Consider the following 16,534-nt stretch of genomic DNA (forward strand, 5'->3'; position numbering starts at 1 on the left):
GTCCTGGTTATCTTACCGACTGGAGAGATCCTGTTACATTATATCATTGCACTCTGATGAATGTCAACAGTAACGAGAAGCTAAGAAAATATTTTTCAAGGATGTAAGTTAAAGCCGTTTTGGTGATGAAAAAAATAGAAATATTCACACTGCAAGAAGAAATTAGGGCGTGTTTCCTCGAGTACTGTATCTTTTCTCGCTCTTGCAGTCCAGGCACTTTGACTCCCTGTTCAGTAGGTGGTGCCAGAGTCCAAGTAACCTCTCTTGGCTCTCTGAAAGACACTTTTAATGTTTGCCAGTGGTGTTAAGATGTCATTTCAAAGTACTGTACAAATGCTGTTAGTGGATATGGATCCGCAGGAAAGAGCATTTGTGTCAGAAAGCTCTTGTGGTGAATGTCAAGATCCTCCGTTTCGTCTCTAAACCCTTGATAGAAGCTGAGCTTAGAAGGCCAAGAGCTGGTGTGTCACAATTCAGGAATGAGCTGGTGCTGAATTGCTTTACTTGATAACTCCAGATTTTGCATGAGAGAGCAGTACTGCAGGAAACAGAAGAAAATACAAATTAGAAGAAATAAAACTGATTGGGAAACAAATCATCACATGTTCCAGCTCACTCTGTGTGAGAGTATAAAGATCCAACTGGGATGCAGGTCTGGATGCAGCAGTAGAGGTACAACAGTTCTCAGTGAGCTTCTCTGGCTGCCCTTGCATCTGGATGGTGATCATCCATTTGCTTTGGTAAAAACAAGTTCCAGACTGGTTGTTTGATAGCTACATTAAGGCAAAAGGTCTTTTTTTGCCTATGAAAGCCATTTGAGGGAAGATCAAATAACTACCTAGGAGTTTTTCTGCATGAGAAGGTCAGTGCTACTTTTGTGGAGGACTGTAAACATTTTTAGCACTCGTTTGCTTGCCAGGTGTTTCTCAGAGGGAGAGCATACTGGCTCAGTGAACAACATCCCCTCAGCGTGCCTGTGATTACCGATTGTTTATTTGTATAACCTTGGTTCGTGTGCAAGGCCCCACACTTCTGCCTTCCAGCATTTGGGCCGAGTTAATGTAAGGCAGGACAAGCAAACACCTTCAAGCTCACAGCACCCTCAGTCCTGTGCAGGCATCTGCTGCCACGTGTTCCCTCAGCGCAGCAGCCACAAGGCCAGTGATGTTTGCTCTGCAGGATCCGTTCTTATCATGTACCAGCCTCAGTGTGGCCCGGGTTCAGCCACGGGTGGAGGTGGTGCAGTCTGACTCCCACTGAAGGGATTGTTTAAACAGCCAGTCGGGAGCTTCCTCCTGGCTTCCCAGCTGTTTGATCCAGGGAATGGAAGCTGTGTGCATTACTGCACCCAGTCCCTGGGTGTCCAAGTAAGGACTTAGGTGTGTACAACTACTGAATTTTGTTGGTATCTTTCTAGTCAGACTCTAACACACTAAGACAACTCCTGCGTTCCTCCAGGCATTATGTAGCTGCCCAGGAAAAGTTAATATTTCCAAAGTTTGGCCACTGTTCCATGAGACAACTTAGTTGGTCACAGGTAGAACCCGCTTTGTGCAAACAAATGGTGGTTTTGACTGATTACAGCAGCACGTGTTTTAAACCTTCCTGTGGCTTAGTGGAGTTTGAAAACTAGAGTGTGCTCTAATGATAATATGGACTTTTTATGTACAGCTTCCCGCCCTTAAATAATTCTGTGCTCTGCCATCAGAAGTAGTAACGTGGAGAGGAAAGTGATTAATCCAACACTGTTTATGTACTAAGTGGTGGATCCTGGACCAGAACTCCCTGTCTCAAATCCCCTTGAGTTCCACACAAAGTAGTTAAGAGCCACTGCATTAGCCATAGCCAGGTAGATTTATAAGAATTTATAAACAGAATATCCATGTGCTAATGGATATGAACCTGTCTGAAGAGATTTGGATCCAGCACTCAGTGTGATTTCTTCACATCCTTGCATTCAGGCTGCTCTCCCATTCTCTGCAGACCACTCAGAGGGAATGGAGAACAATGCCCTCTGCATACATGGAAAGCACTGCACAAAGTAATACAAAGATAATTTAAAAAATCAGACAAATATTCATTTATTTGCTGGCAGGATCCAGAGTCAGTGACAGTCCAGTGTAGGCAGGAAGGAGATCCCTCCATGCTGCAGTGTGAGGTGCAGTAGTGAGGGAATATGGCTGCTCAAGCCCACGGAGTTCAGTGATGGATTAGCACAGGCACTTCCTGGGAGAGCCTGTGCCTGGAAAGGACCACCCAGCTCCCTGGCTGCAGTATCTCCATTCATCGTGAACCATCAGGAGCTGAAATATTTCTGACATCCTGAAGCAGAATTCGATCTGTAATGAGAGGTCAGCAGCCAAACCTGTAATATCTGAGGCCTAGCAAGGCAAGAGCAACAGATGACTGTGCACATTCCATCCTGGGCTGTGGCCTGTGACTGGGGGTCTTCTTCAAGCTTTGGAGGATAGATAGGGTTGGGCCAGATAAGAGTGACTGAAGAACCATAATCACCTAAACCCCCTTTAGTCTCCAAGGCTGGGAACCTTTGTGGCTGCAGTACTCTAACGGAAAATATTTGAGGGCTGGTTAAATTTGCGGCCATTGTAAGTGAAGATAAAAGAAATATTTACTAATGTGTTCCCGCTGTTGTCCAGCACACTGCTGCCTGCGTGGAAGCATGTGGAGGCCTCTCTGCAGACACTGGAGGTAACTCAGTGCAGTGGGATGGGAAAGAGGGTGTCACTGCTCATAATTCAATTGTCACAGAGTGCCCGAGGCCGTTCCAGCAGACAGTGTGCACAGCTTCAAGATCTGAGAGGGCTTTGGGTGATGTGAAACATGCTGTTGCTAAATGCTGGATTTGATTTGTTTGTTGGAAGCTCAGAATAAAGAGGGTAACTTTAAAAGGGGTGTTAATTCCTTAGCCAGGGACAGTTGCCATCTCTCCAGAGGCACATGTGTGTAGGATTAGCTCCTCTCCTTGGCCCTTGAAGCTGATCTGTAATATAAAGGAACAATTTTGAAACCGGCAGAATCTGTGCTGACCTCCCATATGAGGGGTAAGGCTGGGCACTGAGCATGTGGGTGGTAGAGTGGAAGTTTCCATGGAGTATGGGTGGGGGCTTCTCTAATAATTTACATTTATACTGGTTCCAGTTGGACAAAACTGGCTCAGTGGCCAGGGCAGTGCCTGATGCATGACTTGTTCCATCTTGTTTGTTTGTGGAGCCTTGTTCTGGGTACCTAAAGGCAACAACCCTTCTTAGTGCAGTGTGGCTTCAAGTGGAGCTGATAGGAAGCAGGCTGGGATGCTTGGAAACCCGGCATTCTTTAGCTTAAGTTATGGAATCTGCTTTGAAAGACACAATCTACAGATGTTCAATGTGGGCTCAATTTTCCCCACATCACGATGAAGTTACAGATGAAGTATTTCCATTTGTTATTATCCATGGGGAAAATGAAAAAAAAAATCATTAAGGGATAAATAACCTCTTATAAGATTTATTTTTTTTAAAAAAGGTTGTTTTCCTTCGTCTGATCCAGGCTTTCATCTCCTTAAGTGTACATATGGACATGGTCAAACTTATTCTGACTAACTTTGAAGCTATTTGAATATTACAAGTGTGAAATTGTGACCACACGTGTTATATTAACACTTTGCAAAGGAGAATTGTGTGTATGTGAGAGAAAAATCAGCTGCATATATGAGGTGAAAATGGAAGCAGTTGAAAAAGATTGGAGAGAAATAAGGGAGGCAGAAATAACAAAATAATATTATTTGTGTACGCAGTGAAATACATAATATAAATCTGGGTACCTAGACCGTCTTCTAGTCCAGTATTTTTGAATACATCACAAAATAGTTCAAAATATCTATTTTGAAAAATAACTGAATTACTCTTTTAGTAGAAATACTGCAATGGATGCTTTTAATTTAGAGGCAGCAAAGTGATGGTGAACTTGACCTAGACTGAGAAACATAAAAATCAGACCTTAGGACGGTCAAAACTGTGCAAATGTCACAAGTTTTTTTTTTCATTTTTGTTGCAAAAGAAATGAAAACTTTCAGTGTAAACCAAGAAAAAGTGAATTGACTCCCACTAAATTTTGAAGTAGCTACCACATTTTCCTGAAAAGTCCTGTCACTTTTAAGCTTTCCAAATAAGGAATTTCAAGGAAAAGGGAGAACATGCAGGGAAAGGGCTTCCAGGCAAAAGATGAGGATATGGGTAAAACTGTCTTTCATTTTTTCCTTCTCTCTGAAATCCAGCACCAAGGGAGGGCAGTGACTGTGATAATAGAGGAAAATGATAAATGAAAGAAGGGACACTTCAACATAATCTAGATAACAGGAAAATTTTAAATGGACAATTTAACACAAGAGTCTGCATGGAATTATTTTTCATTAAACAATCAAAGCTTGTGATAATGCAAATGAAATCCATTTTTAGCTGCAGGAAATTTTGAGAATTTCAGAGGAATAGAAAATATGAGAATAATAATATCATGATGGTAATTCACAGTAATTATAGAAAAGCATAATTGCACAACACAAGCACTAATCAAAGCTGGGAAGAGCACTTTGGCATTCATTAGGATTTCAGAGCTATTAGCATTTACCTTTGTCATTGGGCACCACACAACAAGCATTATTAATTTCATGTCAGTCTAGAGCATAATTTCCCTGATCAAATATCAGTTCCTAATGATGAACCACAAAGATTGGCTTATCTGACAGGGATTTTTGGGGACGTATTTTGAGAGGAAAGCTTTGCTGGTGACCTCCTTGGAGGCAGCAGTGTTGCCCTTGAACGTAGGTTATTTCTGAAGGTCTGTGAGCTATCCTGTATGTGGACAAATTCCAGCACTTTATTTGCATCTGCTGGCCTAAAAAAGCTTCAGAGCCTTGCCCGTGCTTTCCCCCTTGATATCTTACAGGTGTAATTTTCTGAGCTTCATACATCTGTGTGTGTGTTAATAATCAAAGTGTTATTGAGCTGTGCACATGTCTTGTGCTGCTGTGGTACATGTGCAGCTCATCAGTTGTGCTCCCTGGAACTCCAAATCTGATGTTCAGCTAGTCCTGCATTATCCTGGGTGTAGAATTCGGGTCATTTGGTTGTTGTTTGGGTTTTTTTTTTTTCCCCTGCTGACCAGCTGTGCTTTTTTTCTTCACCTGCCCTGACTGCCTAGCATGAGGAAAAGATCATTTTGCAGTTCATACCACACAGGGATGGAGGTGAAGGGAACATTTGAGCCAATCAAAGTTGAATTTAAGGAAGAAGAATAAGGAATATTCTCTTAGGTTCAGTAGAAGAAAAGCTGTAATTTGGGCAATAAAAGAAACAAACAAAATCAGGTCCCTGAACATGAAATGTGACTCTCCAGGCCCTCTTGGTTCTTTTTGTAATCCTGTTTATGCATTAATTTTTTTAAAAATCAAGTCTGTTCTCTTGCTGACATTTGCAGGCTTAAAAAGACTCTATACCATCTGTATGCCTTTTGAAGAGAAGGGTTGTCTGTAGGAGAAGACATTGGCTAATAAATAAAAGAATACCTTAATTTGTTGTTCAGTTAAGCAAGATACAACTTCCCAACATACAGGTGGGTCATTCCCAGTGTTGGAAATAGCAAGTATTGGCTCAGTTTTCCCTTTCCTCAGCTCACTCCCTGTCACGGTGCTTTTCCCTGGCTTGTGGCAGGATTGTTTCTCTGTTAGCAACTTATTTTTTAACACACCATTCTGACACCTTGACAGTTCATGTGCTAAATCAAACTTTACAGTTCCTGGCAGGCAGTTATTAGATGTATTGCACTTAATTAACTTTGCACCTAATTACAAGCAGCGCTGGCCGATTACAAAGGGCATAAATATATTAGTGCCCTGGCTGTCACATCAGGAAAATGGCTGTTGGAACAAGTCAAGCAAAAGCAATTACCACATTGTGTGCATGGGGAAGTGCAGCAGAGTGCAGGAAGAGGAATTAACTGGTTTGCTGTGAGCAGGAATTTGATTTTGCAGTTTGCATTTCAGGTGACCCCAAAAGGTATGATAAAAGATTGCCTTTAATTTGTGTAAACACTTCTTGTGTGTGAGGGAAGAGCTAAACTTGCAGGGTGAGGGCTGACTTAGGTTTTGTGAGATACCCACCCTGGGTATGTGTAGATTGAATATGAGGATTCCAGCATTAAGGACATTAAATATGTGCTACAGGTTATAAGCAAAACTTGTGATTCAGAATGGCATAGTGCAACTGTTACTTATACAGGAGTTGCCAAAATGAGCAGGAATGCAGAGTTTGGTCTCATTTCTAGAGGGATATGTTGTAAAGAGCAAATGTTAGCACTCAGCTGACATTCAGTGGAAATCTGTCTTGTGTTAGCACAGGAAGAAAACATCTCTGCTGAAAAAGTAAGCAAGGCATCCAGAGCAATCTTGAAAATTTTGTCAGTGGCTTTGTAAACAAGAGACTTTATGAGAGAGATGTTTCCTCCTGTATCAAGTTTCTGCTCTTTTGCAGAGGAAAATAGAACATGTTATGCAGGTGGCTGAACTGACTGTTGTTATCCATATGGCCAAGAAGGGACGTTGTCTTCATTTCACCAGAATCTTGGTGAAGGAGGAAAAACTGAGAACTGTTAAATACGACAATTTTTTCATTCCTTTTCCTTTTGCTGCTTTGCAGCAGAATAGCCTCTGGATTAGCAATGTTTTGCAACAAAACGAAACAAAATGTTTGTTTTCCCTTTCAACAAAACTGAATTATTCCTCAGTGTGTAGACAAACCAACATAAGCCCAAGTCACAGGAATTTCATGGTCAGACTGTACTATTTGTGCAAGGTACTTACTTAACGCTTTGTACAAAACAGCACCGAGGTCACACCAGCCAGTTTCGTATATATTGGCCAAAAAAGGTCACTAGAACTTGACTTTGCTTGAGGCAAATGCAAAGAAACAGAGGGAGTCACAACGTGGTGCTAAATTAGTGGCTGTAGGGCTTGTGCCTGTTGTTATTTACAAGCTCTGCATAAAGAGAGCTGTGAGGATGGATGGAAACCTTTCCCAACCCAGAACAGCCAGTCATTGTGATTCCCCCCTAAATAGGCTGCCTGTGTTGTTTCTGATAACTCATGGAAAAGTAGGTGGCCTGTAAAAGAAGTTTTGGATGTCTTTGCAAGCGTGCAGGCATGAAACAGTCAGTGGACTCCTTTGTGTGCAACCGCATAAAGTGGGAGATAATGTGTTTTCAAATACTGCATTGCATCACCACTGCAAACATTGCTCAGTGTGTTAAGACCTCGGGTGGCCAGCAGTTTTTACCCTGTATAAAATTAGAGACATTGCTGTAGAAAAATAAACCTGCCCAGGAAAGTGTCCTGATGGAAAGGCCTGGGGGAGGGAAACACTGTTGTTCAAGGAGCTCGTGCCAGTGCCAGTCCTGCCTTAGAAGAGTCAGGAACTCAGCCCAGGAGAGAAGTTAAATCAGTCAGGGGTTCAGGTAGACCTCTATGATTTCAGTTTTCAAGGGCAAAATATGTGATACTAAGCTTTTTTCACTGTGGGGTGCAAGGAATTGATGTGAAATAATGGGGACTTGACTCTCCCAATGCACGGAGTGAGTTATGATCAACACAAAGTGTGTTAGAATGGTAATTTCTTAACTGAATGCACTCGAAGTAACAATCCATGAATAATGTTTAAAACAATAAAAGTAAATCTAAAGCTCCATGCACTTGAGGAAAATGAGATAAAAGAGCAGTGAGAAGTTATTCCAACAGGATAGGTCTATTTTATGTGCTTGATTTTTTTTTTTCTGATGTGGATGCTCACAGAATTATAGAATTATTTAAGTTGGAAGAGACCCTGTTTAACATCACTGAGGCCACCTGTAAACCAAACACTGCCAAATCTACCACTAAACTATATCCCTCAGTGCCACTTCTACATGTCTCAAATACCTCTAGGTGAGGTGACTTGTCCTTCTTAAATGGCTGCTGATTTGACCCAATTGCTGTTAGTTAAACTATTCAACCTGAATAGTCAGTTTGTATTTATATGTGTATATATATGTATGTATGTATTTGTGTATATTGTTGTATCAGAAACCCATGGTGGTGGAAATTCGTTGAGAATAGTAAAGAAAAAGCTGGGAAGTCAACTATGGCAGCTCTTTTGCCCACTTGGATAATATTTCAGTAGCCACCATGGAGTCCTCAGCTTTTCCATATTTATCATATTTGCACTACAATACAAATGCCACAAATGCCACAAAACTGAATTGATTGTTCTTTTTTGTTCTGTAGATGAGATGTTTCTCAGTCCTGACTTCCGAAGGCTCAGTGTGCTCCTAAGATCCGAGGATCCTGTCTGCCATCAGTTTTTGGAAGCATCTAAAGGACAACTGGGAACCGCAGTGCTGTCTGGAGAACTGGCAGGTATGTGAAAGCCCTCTGTTAGACTTTCCATCCAAGTCTGCTTTGTTCTTGGAGCTGCACAGTTTGCAGTCTGACTTCTGCACCCTGTTGTAATGACTCTTTCCATGTGAGTGCATCATCCTACAGGAAGCTAATTGACTTTGACTTCCCTGCTTCTCTTCTCAGTGGGTGATGCCAGTTGTAATTCTTTTATTGATTGTTTAGAACAATTAGCGGAAAACAAATTTCTCCAAAGAACAGATGATTTGGTTTTGTTGCTCTCTACCATTAAAGCTGAACAATTTGTTATCTGGGGGGGGGAAAAATAAATGAATAGGGAACACATTCCGTCTGTTTATTAGCTGAAGAGGGACAGGTTAGCTCATCATTAATGTCATCGGTAATTAGCGCTCTCGTGCTGCCACCATCTGCACCAGGGGCTGGCAGTCTGTCAGCAGCCTCCAGTGCCAGGGCTGATCGTGTCTGTCTGTGCCAAGCCACGGGCAGGCCCTGTGTGATCCCGACATTTGTAAACAGCAGTGGGCTAATGGGATCGAACCAGGCACTTTTGTTGGATCTGTGGCTGCTGCCCTGGGAAGGACACGAGGCTTCAAACCTCCCCGGGCAATTCCCAGTCACTGGGTCACCAGCACCGGGCTCAGGATGCCACTCTCAATTAATCAGAGTTCTGCTGGTCACAGCTGGTTTTTGTTTCCATTTGGGACGAGGTTTGGGAAGGCAAATGTGACCTGTGCTCGCATTCCATCGGCGTCACTGCCCTCCACGGCAGCCAGCACGGAAACGCTGACGTGTCCCACAGAGGCCTCCTTCATTGGATAGGCTCCCTAGTTGTTAGGGAGTAATAGCTTCTTATTCTACTCCAGACTGAAAAGAAAGGATTTTACTTGACACAAGTCTTTTCAAATAAAAAAAAGCCCCAACCAGGGAAAAAGGTAATAATTCTGTGATGTTTAGGCACTAGTTGAGGTGTTTTACTGACTCTTATTTCTGTTATTCAGGTTTTATTTTGAGGAAAAAAAGTTCTGAAAATTCTCACTGCTTGGTAAAATCGCTTGTGAAGGTCAAGAGGATCTTGAGATCCTGCATGCAGGGATTTGGAAGCTTGTGTTGGAATGGCTCTCTGCCAGGCTTAAATTTGCATCATGGTTACTATGAAGGAAATGATTGCGCGTGTAAGGGGTTAGTGAGGTGTTTAATGGTCTTTCATTGGTGCTCTCCTGTTCTGTGCATTCAGTCATGTGGATTGTACATCCAAGTACAGGTGGAATTTAAATGCTTCCCTTGGCACGTGGTTTTGAAGCCACATTAAGATGTATTACTTCAGGTATCATGGAAATTATAATTAGGGAATGTCTATTAATAGTGCTTATTCCTCATATCTGGACATTTTCTTCTCCAGGAGCACACAGATGTTAAAAATGCGAGTTCCCACTGGCATTGTAGAAAAACTCATGTCACAGTTGTAAGGTAGAGCACAGTTCCCAAGGGACTGCTAAATGTTTGTGTTGGAAGCACGGAGCCTGAGCATGTTCAGGGAGTAATCTCTGTTTCTAATGGGAGAACATGGGTCTGCCTTTGGAAACTCTGAACCTCAGTCAGAGGTGAGAGGAGTCAGGAATTTCAGAGTCATTAAAATGCATTTCCAAAGATCTGGTGTTAGCAAGAGGTGCAGTTGTGTTACTTGTTCTCTTAAAAATGGGCAGAAGTGGAGGCAAGAGCAAAATAGGGGAAAATACGAAGGATAACAGGAAAGCTGGGATGTCTCAATATATTAAGTCATTCTTGTGGAAAAAGGGCAGCGTGTGTGTGTATATATATATGTATATATATATATAATTTGGAAAGGGAATAATGTAAGGAAGATGATACTGTAATGAACAAGAAAATAGGAGTATTTTATGACTTAATATTCTAAAATGCTGATTTTCAAATGCAGAAGGTAGTTTGCACTCGTGGGCTGATCCAAAACAACTGGAATCAAAATGTTCCTTTGGGTTTCAGCAGCTTTTAGGCCCAGGCATCTTTTCCAGTGTTTTCTGGGTAAATTTACTGCATGCAAATTTTTACAGAATTTGCTGCCTTCAGCTGCCATTAGAAATCATCTATTCTAAGGAATGTACAGAATAAACATGTAATGAAAAAAATCATGTTTAAGATCCAATAGGAATAGCAATATGGTTTATAAGAATCTTTTGTTGTTCCATTTATTTCTGTGGCATTTGAGTAATTTTTATGTGGTGTACTCATTTGCATATTTAGATATTATAAAATTTAAAATTATATTTTACATTATATTTTAAAGATACATATCTGTTTATCCTGAGGTATCAGTGAATCAGTACAGAAAACAAAGTCATTTTAGCTTTGGGATTAGAGGAGGGAAAAGAGGTTTTAATCCACAGTTCTGGGGTACAATTGTAACTTCTCTGTCACTTTCTTGGAAAACCATTACAGATACTAAAATTAAACATTATGCCAATACTGTAAATGCAGTGTGAGGATTTATTGTATTACTGAGCTCTTTAGAATATTAACATTCCTTGGCTTCACTGAGAAGCATTGACTAATTCCAGGTGAGTCACCTCAGACAACAGAGCCCACTGTTGGTGGAATCTGTCACACAGAGCATGAGGTGACAATTCCCGAGGGCCACGTGTAGATGTGAGGATATTTTGTTACACTGTGGTGACTCACATTCCTTTAGTTCTCATTAGTTTACACTGTATTCTATTATAGAAAAATTGATTTCTGTTAACTTCTACCTTCACTTAATGTACACATATCATTTAATGAGCATAATATACCTTAAAATATTAAATTACAGCCTTTCTGCCTCCCAGGTAGACTGTCAGACCTGGTGGTATAAATTAATATGTAATGCTGCACAGCTAACAAATTCCATTTAGCCAAGCAGCTCCTGGGGCTGGAGTTTTCCACTGAAATCAGTGGAGAGACTTAGAATGGCTCCATTAATTGCTAAAATAAGAGTGTGCATTCACAAGATCAAACTCAGTTAACTTTTTTTTTAAAATTCGTGTGAAGTAGACTGTAACCCTCTGATACTGAATCCTCTTTTCCCTCGGGCTGAAATTTTGTATATTATTTTTCAAAACACCTGTTGAGTTGGGACAGAAGAAACTAAGCAACCCGTGATATCATTTTTCATTTAGAAAAATATGTTGTAGTCCTAGAAGATTATTATAAATTGTTTCTTGATTGTAAATAATATACATCCAGACAATGGATAATTAATTGCGGGCAAAGTTCAATTAAGAAAGGTCACCTTAAATGTGTCTTATTTTATTTGTCTCCCTGATTATCACTGGTCAGATGTAATTACACACTTTTCAAATTGCAGCTCTGGAAAGATGGGTTAAATGTCACTGTAAATTGCAGGTTTTAAAAAAGTAATTAATACATACTTCTTGACTATTTTTAGGTTGGATTCGTTGGGTTTTTTGGTCTGACAATACCACCAAAGCTTAAAGCAATCAGAGGTGACTCAAAACACACTCAAAATATCCATTTAATTTTAATAAGACTTGGACCTGAAGAGCTCCATTATAGGCAGATAAAGTCTGGGATCTGACTGAGGTTCAGAATTGCTTCTTGCCTGAGGAAATGAACAGCAGAGTAGAAATTTGGACCTTTTTTAATTCTCTCTATTCCTGACAATCTAGTTAGATTGTTGCAAGATGGATAATTTACTAGCTACAACTTATTTCTGATTTTGCACTAGGCACTATTTATAATAATGAGCACCAACTCCAAACTTTTTAGCCTCTTGGTTTTTTTCTTCCATCTCCCCCCTTGCCCTTCACAGCTTTCCTTTGTGCTGTTGTTGGACACATCTTGAGAGTTATTGTATCAACAGTCAACTTTTTAGATGGTTTTGAGGTGTGCTGGCACTGACATCTGCAAAGCTGTCCAGGGCACTTCAACACAACCCTCCTCTGGCAGTGCTGGGAGCAGTGCTGGGTATCAGATCTGAGCAAAGGCAGCTCAGGTTTCCTGGTGCCAGCTGATATTATATTGATGGGGATCAAGAAAATAAACCACGTTTGCCCAGAATGCCGTAGCCTATTCCAAATGCAAGTAAAGGGGTTGGGAATCTGAATCCCTCATTTATCCCAACTGCCGGAGGTGGAGCGTGGCCGGGACAAAGCCAAGCTGTGAGCTAAGGAGAAGGAGAGGCTTAGTGAGAAAGGGCATTGATGGAAATCCCTGAGGAGAATGGAAGTGGACTTGCAGCAGGTTTGCATCAATAGGAAAGCTTTCTGGTCACCTCCTTTGACCACAGAGTGTGAGGCTTCACTGTCTTTCTCCTCTTCATATCATGAGGCATCTCATGCTGAAGAGTTACACCCCACAGCAAGGTAGAAAACGTACAGAAAAATATGTACTAGACCTTCGTCAGCCTCTTTTCTGCTGGGAAAGGGTGGCTGACAGGGGATACAGACACCACTACTGCTGACAGCAGTTGAAAAAATTAGCAGGTTTTTACTTTTCTCTAAATATTTGGATCGTGATAAACAGTTTGATTTTGGGTACAGACCACTCTTCAGTAAGTGTAGTGCCACCTAAATATGCTTTCTGGTGTGAGTCAGAGCTGTGTCCTCGAGCCAGACTGAACTTACCTCAGGTCCTAATAGACCTGAACTGACAACCCTCAGGCACTCACTTTATTGACATCTTGGTAGGATAGAGAACTGTTTGGTTTTGGTTTTTTTTGCCAACTCTGTTACCTCAAATAATCACAATTCAGGACTTCACAATGACTCCTCAGTGATGAAAGGACACTTTCCTTTGACTGGTGTCCTTTGAGATGGGCGGGTTCTGAACATCAGCCAGGGATCAGTGCAGTTTCACAAGTGCAGTCCTTGGAAAATAGCACAGAATTCTTTGCACGAATATGCAGGCTTGCTTTTGAAAGTTACACTTAAAACTCATTATGGATTATTTTCAATTATGAATCAAAGCTCTGAGCATGCTTTTTTTTAATGGGGTTAATCTGATACGGGAAAAGAGGATAACTTTGCCAGTGTAGATTGCATATGCAAACAGGAAACCTATGGAGCCTTCATGCTTCAAGTGCAGTGTGTGATTCCTTTTATATTCAGCCACGAACACTTTCTGTGGCAATACTCCACTCCTTTTGTTTTATGGAATCAAATGAAGACTGGGACATTAAAAGCAGGGCATGAGAGAAATGAAAAATGTCAGTAAAAGCAGCTGATGAAAACCTTATTAAGCAGCTATGCATGTCAGGCTGTGTTCCTTCTGTAATGTATATGTTCGTAACAACAGCTCTGAATTCTGCAGGGAGCTATAAGTAATGAACAAAATTGGTCAAGCAAAAAAAAGGACTTATTGGAAACTTGAGTGCTGTTGAGTCCCATAATATGCAAACTGTACATCTGCATAAAATAAGCCTGTGCCCCGCTGATAGCTTTTATATTGTTCCCCTTGTATACATCAATTTGTTTGCTGGGCTGAGTTTGCTGCAGCAAATGTTTTATGGTGAGAATTACGTCCCCAATTTCCATAAGTACCAAGTGTTCACTGTCAATATCAATAACAAGGCAAAATGTAAAACTGAACAGGACAGACAGTGTCTCCAAGGAGAAGGTTGCCCTCTTACCTAGTGTGGAAAGTTTCTGGTGTTAATGTATCCTTCCCAGTGGAGGAACAAAATAATGAGGGGAGGGAATGATCAAAGCATTGCAAATACCATGTGAAGGAAGCTAATACCATGTGAAGAGTTAGGCTGCACAAAAGACAAAAAAAAGAAGAAAAACAAAAACACTGACAAACTACTTCTTTACCTAGAAAGACAGAAACTAAAGAGGTGGGAATAGAGTCTGGAATTGGTAAAGAAATAAAACCTGTTGACTTGGAGCAAAAATTGCTCAAAAATTGTAATGTACCAGAGTACCAAAAACTACTTCCTTGAAACTCTTAGAGTAACATGAATGAAGAATAAAACCAAAAAAACTGTGCTCAGCAAGGTTTTGAGGTGGGGATATGTATGTTTTACTAGGAAAGCCTCAGGTTCTTTCTTGGTTTTCTGTGAGAAAAAGGTGGCTGATCTGAGGGAGCTGCCTTGAGTAAACCTGAGGATAGGAAACTGGGGGAAATCATAAAGCCAGAGAAGTGAAAAGCTGAGTATTTCCTTGCCTGTGGGAACATGGAATAGTAGAAAAGTGGACAGATGGAAGGATGTGATATTACAGTTGAGAATTAATACATACATCCCTTTTGAAACAGGAACAGGTCTTAAAGAAAATTATACTATAGCAAATCAGATCAAATTTTAATTCATTATTTAACTGGAAACTTGAAATCAGACTAACATTTAAATATAACTATTAGCTTTCTGCCCACCTCTACATTTGACTGGGAGTTTGTGTTCAAGTGTCAGCTGACCACCTGAGAAGTGAGGAAGGGCTGCTCTTGTGTGGGACTCGCCTCACCTGCTGGTGGCAAATTATCTAAGGTCTCCCTGTGGCTCCTGGAGAGAGCCTGGACAGCTCCATCCCATTTATCTTACAGTGTCAAAAGCCTCTTTGCTCCTTACAGTACGAGCTGGAGCTCAGGTCTTTATACAGCCAGAGAGGTTTGTGAAAGGCAGTTTCATATTCTTCTGGAGTACTGATACAGTAAGGAAATAATGCCATAAAAGCTCCTAATAAAAAGGTCCATTACATTCTGTTAGTACTAAAGTTTTAATTTGTTAGGCACACAGGCACTGGGATGGGAGACTGGAGGGCAGTGTAAATGGATACCAGTCCAGGAACAGCCCAAGGAAAAAATACACAGTAAAGTAATGATTTTCAAATATATTTTTGGACAAACCTGAAGCACATTTTTACAGCCCATGATGACTGAGGTGAACATACAGTTTAATGTTTTCCAGCAGATGAGTTAGAGATGATTGACCAGGGTGACACTCAGGTCAGCTGGGAGGGGAACAGAAGAGGAAGAAACAGGATAAGCAGCTACGGGAGGACATCAGGACAGCAGAAGTGGGGCAGAGGTTTGGGATTGGAAACAAAATCAGTTTTTTGTTTAGGGAGCAGAGGATGAAGAGCCTGAATTCCTTGGTGTCATATCTGAGATGTGTCAAGATACTCTGGGAAAACTGTTGGCATTCAGGTGAAATGTGTTGCAGCAGAAATGCAAGAACTTTGATGCTCTCCTCACCATGTGTCTTTAATATCTATACTGGGTGATGCTTTGACTTAAAAGAATTTTTGGAAGTTAAATCTTCAGCTCCAAAAACCTTAAAACCTCGCAACACATATCCAAAAGTGTCCCCAAAAGAGTAAATGTGCTTTGACATATTTCTTTGTTCTTTTAAAGTAAATGAAACAATTAGTCCAAATGCACTTCATCACCCAGAGGAATTCCTTGGCTGCTGACAGATCATGAATAATAATATAGTGTGCAGAAAAGGGGGAGGAGTCATGAGAGCCTATGGGTGACAAACAAAAGCCGATTTCAAAGGCTCTTGAGCTGGGTTAACTCGTTCTGAAGCGTTCAGGTTCTATTTCAGAGTGTCCAGTGAGCCAAAAGTGTTACAGTGGGTTCTGTGAGCTTCTGCAAAGCACTTCATCTACTCATTTCTACCATAAATAACTGACTGTTCTCCAATTTCATGTTAGATGTGGTCAGTGGAGATCTTTATTTATAATATTTATTCTTAATATATATATTTATTTATAGCATTTATGTATTTATAATATTTATTATAAGAAAGTGTGTTCACTTGCAAATAATATAAGGACAAGCTGAACTTTCTGCTTTCTCTTAAAGCCTGTTTATTTTATTTCACAATCATCTTGTCCATCTCCACCACATTTTTCTGTTTTGGCTCTTCCTAATTTCTAGTTTAGAAGTCTGTACATTTTAAGAAAGTTGTTAAATTAGGTATAGTTTGGTGAGCTGCAGCATCACAGGTGATTTTACAGATCCCAGGACATTTACCCTCATCATTATTTTGCTTTGAGTCAGTGGGCTCTCTGGCTGACTTTCACTTGTGGTTCCAGACATATCAACAGCTACACCCCAACTAAAGTGTGTACCACTAGGGAT

General features: G+C 40.8%; 1 long non-coding RNA gene across 5 annotated transcripts in view; it reads left to right on the forward strand.

Moving 5' to 3' along the window:
- LOC113998683 overlaps positions 1-16,534 on the forward strand; it is a 105,302-nt gene that overhangs the window by 25,764 nt on the left and 63,004 nt on the right. For all 5 annotated transcript variants that reach the window (XR_005564378.1, XR_005564380.1, XR_005564379.1 and 2 more), the window contains one exon: positions 8,309-8,440. This is a non-coding gene — a long non-coding RNA (uncharacterized LOC113998683). The remainder of the gene's footprint in view (positions 1-8,308; positions 8,441-16,534) is intronic.

Source organism: Pipra filicauda, unplaced genomic scaffold, assembly GCF_003945595.2.
Source record: "Pipra filicauda isolate LSUMZ 115617 unplaced genomic scaffold, ASM394559v2 scaffold312_size1046226_pilon, whole genome shotgun sequence".
In the NCBI taxonomy this organism is placed as follows: domain Eukaryota; kingdom Metazoa; phylum Chordata; class Aves; order Passeriformes; family Pipridae; genus Pipra; species Pipra filicauda.